This window comes from Pan troglodytes, chromosome 4 (assembly GCF_028858775.2).
Source record: "Pan troglodytes isolate AG18354 chromosome 4, NHGRI_mPanTro3-v2.0_pri, whole genome shotgun sequence".
Classification (NCBI taxonomy): Eukaryota; Metazoa; Chordata; class Mammalia; order Primates; family Hominidae; genus Pan; species Pan troglodytes.
The window spans coordinates 29490530-29497999 of NC_072402.2; the positions used below are offsets into that span (position 1 = coordinate 29490530).

Genomic DNA, 7470 nt, shown 5'->3' on the forward strand with positions numbered 1-7470 from the left:
ACCATGGGAGACAGTGTAACCATGTCATCTTCAAGTTAATAAAAGCCAAGCAGTGAGAGACAGAGAAAACCAAAATGCTATATTTTTCTGAAAGAACATTTCCAAAGTTCTGAGAGAAATGGAATTGTACCTTTGTTCAGAAGTTCTAAAGGGCATATGGTGAGGAATTAAAATCAGACTCTAAGTACTAATCCCCATATTATAAACATAATGTGAGCTACTGACCAAATTTAGTAATCAGAAACTAAAGAAGAAATTTTCATGTCTCTACAAGGTAATGAGATCAGACCTTCAAGGTTGAGAAGATGTTGAGAATACAAAAAATGGAGAGAATCTGAAGAAATTTACAAAGACTTGAAACACTGGAAAACTCTTAAGACAAAACAAAGGCTTTTACATAAATAAAGCAGAATAGAGCTTTAAATGGAATCAAAATCCAGTACTGGGAAACTTGCACAAGAATCTGATGAGATTAAAAAAAAAAAAAAACACCTCAGGAATGAAGCTTTCCCTGACCCAAACTAAGCCCACAATCTTTCCATAAGAGAGAGCACTGAATACCAGCACTCACAGTGTGGATACTCAGTTTTGATCACTATCACCATTCTAGGTAACAGCAACTATACAGACACAGCACCAAATACAGAGTAGGTGCTTTACAAATGTTAACTAAATTGTAATTCTATGTTTATTCAAATACGAAAGTGCTACCTTAGGTTGCCTCAGATAAAAAAAAAAAGAAAATGCATTGAGCTAGAGTATTCATAGTACCAAAAACATTCTAGGTGCTTCTCCAATGAGTTCTCCTGGGCACACATTAATCTCAACCGGCTCACCTCAATAATTTGTTTGAACACCTGCATATAAATTTTTAATTTCAGCTTCACTCATTATTAACTGGTCTTAATCTCTATTAAGTAGACTTTCTTGGCTACGCTGCAGGTACATATGCTTGCTCAAAACAATCCACACACCTCAGGAAAAGTCTACAATTTACTACAAAAAACATGTTAAGCAACAAAGCAGAGAGCGTAGATTTATTCATATTCTGTTTTGCTCTTTTCCCCATCAAGGAAAATAATTTTCAAGCTGGCAAATCTAGAACAAACATCATTAGGAGGGAATTGAAGTACAAGATAGGTGCAGAGATAATAAGGGACTACTTTACAGCTTTAAATTAATTCAAGCCTTAGGGCCCAGATAAATTATATCCTAGGATATTTAAATGACTTGCAGATGTGATCAAGGCACTCCGGTTGTTAAACTCTAAGAAATCACAAAGAAAAAAGGAGGCCCCAGAAGTCTGGAAATGGGCAAATGTTATTCCCATTTCTTAAAGGTGGGTGTGTGTGTGTGAGGGGTTGAGGCAATGGATTCTAGAAATTGTAAACTTAATGCTAACCCCTAAACAAATTATTGAACAAAGGTTAAGTAGTCTATGAGTAGCTCTCTTGAAGGCAAGGACCCTGTCTGTGTCGTTCAACACAGTATCCTCAGGGTCCTTAGCAGGGGTGTGTCCTTAGCAGGCACTTAATAAATAATTATAGAATATTAACTGCTTAGCAGGGAAAGTTGTATTTGAAATCAACATGTATTAACCGAGAAGTAAACTTAAACAAGTTGTTTGACTCTCTGGGCTTCATTATTGATTGTACTGGGTAAGATTTTCAAGGTTATTCTCTGGAAACAATTCTAATATCGCACCAACTTAAGAAACCAAGACTTACTTTTTGCTCACACTTCCTGTCCATGTGGGTAGACTGGGTGCTCTGTTCCGTGTCATCCTCACTCCAGAACCGAGGCTAACAGACGAGCCAACCAAAGCGTCACCAATCGTTGAGGCAGAGAGAAAGACAAGACCCTACTTGGGGGAGGGCAGACCTACTTTTATTGCTTCCACCTGGAAGTGAGGCCGGCACCACACACGTTTGATTGATCTAAGTAAATCACGTCGCCACGCCCACTTCAAGGGGAAGGGAAGTAGAAACCACCTTGTACTGAGGAGGAAAACCAGAAACACCTGGCTAAAACTGTCAATGAATATCAGTTATACTGTCTGAAAAATGAAAATTATAGAGATATGTAGAGATGTGAGTTTTCTTTGATCATACATTTTTACAAGAAATGTCATAACACTTTGTTTTTCTAAATCAATTGAAATCTATTGCTGAGGCCCACTGTACTCAGGGCGGCAAGAGCAGCATTTATTCTAAGGTTGCACCAATATCCAAAGAGTTTTCAGCCTGCCTTGAAAATAAAGAAAAGTTTTCTACACTTTAATATGTCACAGTCACGGCTGAAAAATAAATTGTGTAATCCTATGTGAGCCATTAGAAGGTAGAAGGTGGGCTTTTCTTGCTTTTTTTTTTTTTTTTTTTTTTTTTTGAGATGGAGTCTCGCTCTGTCGCCAGGGGCGCTATCTCGGCTCACTGCAACCCCCGCCTCCCGGGTTCAAGCGATTCTCCTGCCTCAGGTGCGCGTCATCACGCCCAGCTAATTTTTGTATTTTTAGTAGAGACGGGGTTTCACCATGTTGGCTAGGCTGGTCTCGATCTCTTGACCTCAAGTGATCTGCCTGCCTCGGCCTCCCAAAGTGCTGGGATTACAGGCATGAGCCACCGCACCTGGCCTTTTCTTGCTATTTCTACACTTAGCTTGGGCACAGTTTGGATGTAGTGTAATACCTTAGCTGAAGGTAAGAGCCTTGGCCAATTATCTAGTCTCCATGATTGCACCTTGCAGCTGTCCCTTCTAAAGTCCTATCTTCTCCCTAGGTTGCTGCAGAGGAACATAATTCCCATCATCAGATACATACACACATTCTCCCATACATATAAGGAATATTTTATTCTCATGAACTCTGTGTATTTCTGCCCACCTGCTCTGTACCTTCCACCACCTTCCAAAGATGAATCTCTCTCCCATATCACTCTGAAATAAACTGGCTTAATCCATTAAAAGGACTTCTGTTTTCAAAAACAAAATGTTGGGGGAGGAGGCTGTGTTCAGACAACTTCTGCTTTAAGGCTTGTAACATCAACGCCCCTGAAGCAAGAACAGCACAGGGTAAGTTCTTGGTAAAAGGAAGAAATACACTGGGAGTAAAATACAAGTTAGTGTCTCAACCAATTATCTTTAATAATATTTCAAGGTAATATCTTTAATTTAATGATTAAATGAAAACAGAAGTAGAATCAAATACAGAAGCTGACAGAAGGTTTTTGAAAAAAGACAGTTTCTATTATAACTGTCAAATTATGTTTGATTAGCCATATTTCCATATTTAAAACAGTTACTCAACTGGCTATTTGAAGGACGAGATAGTCAATGTGTCTCTATTGACTGGAAAAATAAGCACTGAATTTGTAGAACAAAGAACACAGAACCTTACATCTGATTCTCCTCTTCCATTTTACAGATAAGCAATCACAAGACATGAAAATTTTCTGTAACAGTCAGAAATTTTACATGGTTCCCTTTAATGCATATTACTATTCAATTATTTCTTGTTTTATACTTTTAATGTTATGAAAAATAAACCATTGCAGATCTATTTATTTATGATATGGTGAACTCTCATCAGAAATTATTTCTAACAACTTATAAGTTAAAAACTGTATCGGGCCTCCTTCTGTTTTATCTAAATATGTATTTGGAAATCACCTAACCAGCAAAAATACCAAACAGTTTTATGTTATCCTTTAAGGGAAATATTTTGTGTGAGGCAGTACCTAAAAGAAAGCTCATTCTCAGGCAGGTCTGTTTTAGGAAGGACTACCTTGGAAGTCAGAAAATTGATTCTTCTAGAATCACCTATGCCTGTGAGCCCTTGCATAGGACTGCAGTTGGAAAACCACGGTGCTATGTAGTAAAATCTGGAGGGCTTTCTCTAATGAGAGCCCTGGGGTTTAAGTCATCTGAGTTTGGTTTGAGCAGACACATCTGAAGTTATTATGGATTAAGTTGAGAGATCATTTAGCAATATGCAGTACTCCCAATCACTTAGAAAAACTTAACTAAACTATTGGAAGGATTCCATCCTGTTTTTTAAATGTAGTGTACTTATTAACTCAATAGAGAAACATGAAATCAAGATTGACTTCATTTTATTGTCAAACTGAAGGGTGACAAGCAATTTCAGCCTTAGCCCTTTGAGGAAAAAGAACAAGAGTCTGTAAACCCCAAATCCTGACCAGAGCTTTCAACCCTGCATTTCATACCCACTGTCTGACAGTTGCTGAAAATGTTAACAACTCATCAAGTAAAATCGGCACCATTAAAAAGTGAGGAAAGCATTCATCTGATTCCTTTTTTACATGTTATTTTCTTTAAGTTAATTACAATGTGTTTTTTTTAGTCTGAGAGTTACTGTTGTTACTGATGTTAAATATAGTAAAAAGAAAAAAAAAACAGATTTTTTTCCCTCATATAAGTTTACCGTTATTGTTTCCCAGACTTGAAAATACTTTACCTTATGCTACTAATATAGAATCATTTTACTTTACCTTATGCTACTAAAATAGAATCTTACTGTAAACCCAATTTCAACATATAATTCTATAACTGTAGAATTGGAACAGCAAATTATATATGTTGCACCATTGCTGGAAAAATTGGAAGTTGGAATACATACCTGGGAATTACTTAAATAAATTATATCTATACCATTCAAGAGTTAGTAACTGTCTTAAAAATGACATAAGAGTATAAATACTAATTTGGAAGATGCTTATAAGTGTAAAAAGAAAACAGTATAGTAGGTATTATATGATCTCACTTATATTATTACGATATTTCAGTGCTCACTTTGACAGCACATATACTAAAATTAGAATGATACAGAGAAGATTAGCATGGCACCTGTGCAATGATGACACGCAAGTTTGTGAAGCATACAATATTTTTAAAACACAGTGAAGTACAAAGATCAGTGACACTATGAAGTAACCACGTAAACAAGTCTGCAAAATAACCAGCTAACATCATCATGACAGGATCAAATTCACATGTAATAATATTAACCTTAAATGTAAATGGGCTAAATGCTCCAATTAAAAGACACAGAATGGCAAGCTGGATAAAGAACCAAGACCCATTGGTATGCTCTCTTCAAGAGACCCATCTAATGGGTCAAAGACACATGTAGGCTCAAAATAAAGGGATGGAGGACAACTTACCAAGCAAATGGAAAACAGAAAAAAGCAGGGGTTGCAATCCTAGTTTCTGACAAAACAGACTTTAAACCAACAAAGATCAAAAAAGACAAAGGAGGGCACTACATAATGGTAAAGAGTTCAATTCAACAAGAAGAGCTAACTATCCTAAATATGTATGCACCCAATACAGAAGCACCAAGATTTATAAAGCAAATTTTTAGGGACCTACAAAGAGATTTAAACTCCCACACAATAATAGTGGGAGACTTTAACACCCCACTGTCAATATTAGACAGATCACCAAGACAGAAAATTAACAAAGATATTCAGGACCTGACCTCAGCTCTGGATCAAGTGGACCTGATAGATATCTACAGAACTCTCCAACCCAAATCAACAGAATATACATTCTTCTCATTGCCATACAGCACTCACTCAAAAATTGATCACATACTTGGAAGTAAAACACTTCTCAGCAAATGCAAAAGAACTGAAAACATAACAAACAGTCTCTTAGACCACAGCACAATCCAATTAAAACTCAAGTTTAAGAAATTCACTCAAAACCACAAAACTACAAGGAAATTGATCAACCTACTCCTGAATGACACCTGAGTAAATAATGAAATTAAGGCAGAAATCAAGAAGTTCTTTGAAACTAATTAGAACAAAGAGAAAATGTACCAGCATCTCTGGGATGTAGCTAAAGTGGTGTTCAGAGGGAAATCTATAGCACTAAATGCCCATATCAAAAAGCTAGAAAGATCTGAAGTTAACAACCAAACTTCACAACTAAAAGAACTAGAGAAACAAGAGCAAACAAACCTCAAAGCTAGCAGAAGACAAGAAATAACCAAGATCAGAGCAGACCTGGAGAATGCAGAGACACAAAAAAAACCTTTAAAACATCAACACATCCAGCAGCTGTTTTTTTAAAAAAATTAATAAAATAGATAATACTAGCTAGACTAATAAAGAAGAAAAGAGAGAAGAACTAAATAGACACAATTAGAAATGATAAGAGGGCTATCACCATTGACCCCACAGAAATACAACCAACCATCAGAGACTACTATAAACAGCTCTATACACATAAACTAGAAAATCTAAAAGAAATTAATAAATTCATGGACACATACACCCTTCCAAGACTGAAGCAGGAAGAAGTAGAATTCCTAAATAAACCAATAACAAGTTCCGAAATTGAGGCAGTAAGAAATAGCCTACCAACTAAAAAAAGAAAAGCCCAGGACCAGATGGATTTATAGCTGAATTCTACCAGAGGTACAAAGAGGAGATGGTACCATTTCTTCTGAAACTATTCCAAACAATTGAGAAGGAGGGACTTCTCCCTAACTCATTTTATGAGACCAGCATCATCCTGATACCAAAACCTGGAAGAGACAACAACAACAAAAAAGAAAATTTCAGGCCAATATCTCTGATAAACATCGACGCAAAATTCCTCAATAAAATACTGGCAAACCAAATCCAGCAGCACATGAAAAAGCTTGTCCACCAGGATCGAGTTGGCTTCATCCCTGGGATGCAAGTTTGGTTCAACATATGCAAATCAATAATGTAATTCATCGCATAAATAGAACTAAAGACAAAAATACATTATTATCTTAAGAGATGTAGAAAAGGTCTTTGATAAAATTCAACAACCCTTTGTATCATAACAAAAACTCTCAATAAACTAGGTATTAAAGGAACATACTTCAAAATAATAAGAGCCATATATGACAAACCCACAGCCTGGAAGCATTCCCCTTGAAAACTGGCACAAGACAAGGATGCCCTCTCATACTTCTATTCAACATAGTACTGGAAGTTCTGGCCAGGGCAATCGGCTTTCAGCTGAGAAAAAAATAAAGGGTATTCAAATAGAAAGAGAGGAAGTCAAATTATCTTTATTTGCAGATGACATGATCCTGTATCTAGAAAACTGCATTGTCTCAGCCCAAAACCTTCTTAAGCTGATAAACAACTTCAGCAAAGTCTCAGGATACAAAATCGATGTGCAAAAATCACTAACATTGTTATGCATCAAAAACAGGCAAGCAGAAAGCCAAGTCACAAATGAACTTCCATTCGCAATTGCCACAAAAAGAAGAAAATACCTAGAAATACAGCTAACAAGGGAAGTGAAGGATCTCTTTAAAGAGAGCTACAAACCGAATATTCTTAAAGAACAGTTCTGAGAAGGACTGTGTGGTAGATAGAGCTCCCTCTCCCCTCTCCCCTCTCCCCTCTCCCCTCTCCCCTCTCCCCTCTCCCCTCTCCCCTCTCCCCTCTCCCCTCCCCCCTCCCC

At 36.9% G+C, this 7470-nt stretch overlaps 1 non-coding gene across 1 annotated transcript; it reads left to right on the forward strand.

The window, feature by feature from the left end:
- The first annotated feature begins 4798 nt into the window (after nt 1-4798).
- On the forward strand, nt 4799-4905 carry LOC112209408 (U6 spliceosomal RNA). Its single transcript, XR_002944136.1, has one exon. It is a non-coding gene; the product is annotated as a U6 spliceosomal RNA (small nuclear RNA).
- Nucleotides 4906-7470: the final 2565 nt, after the last annotated feature.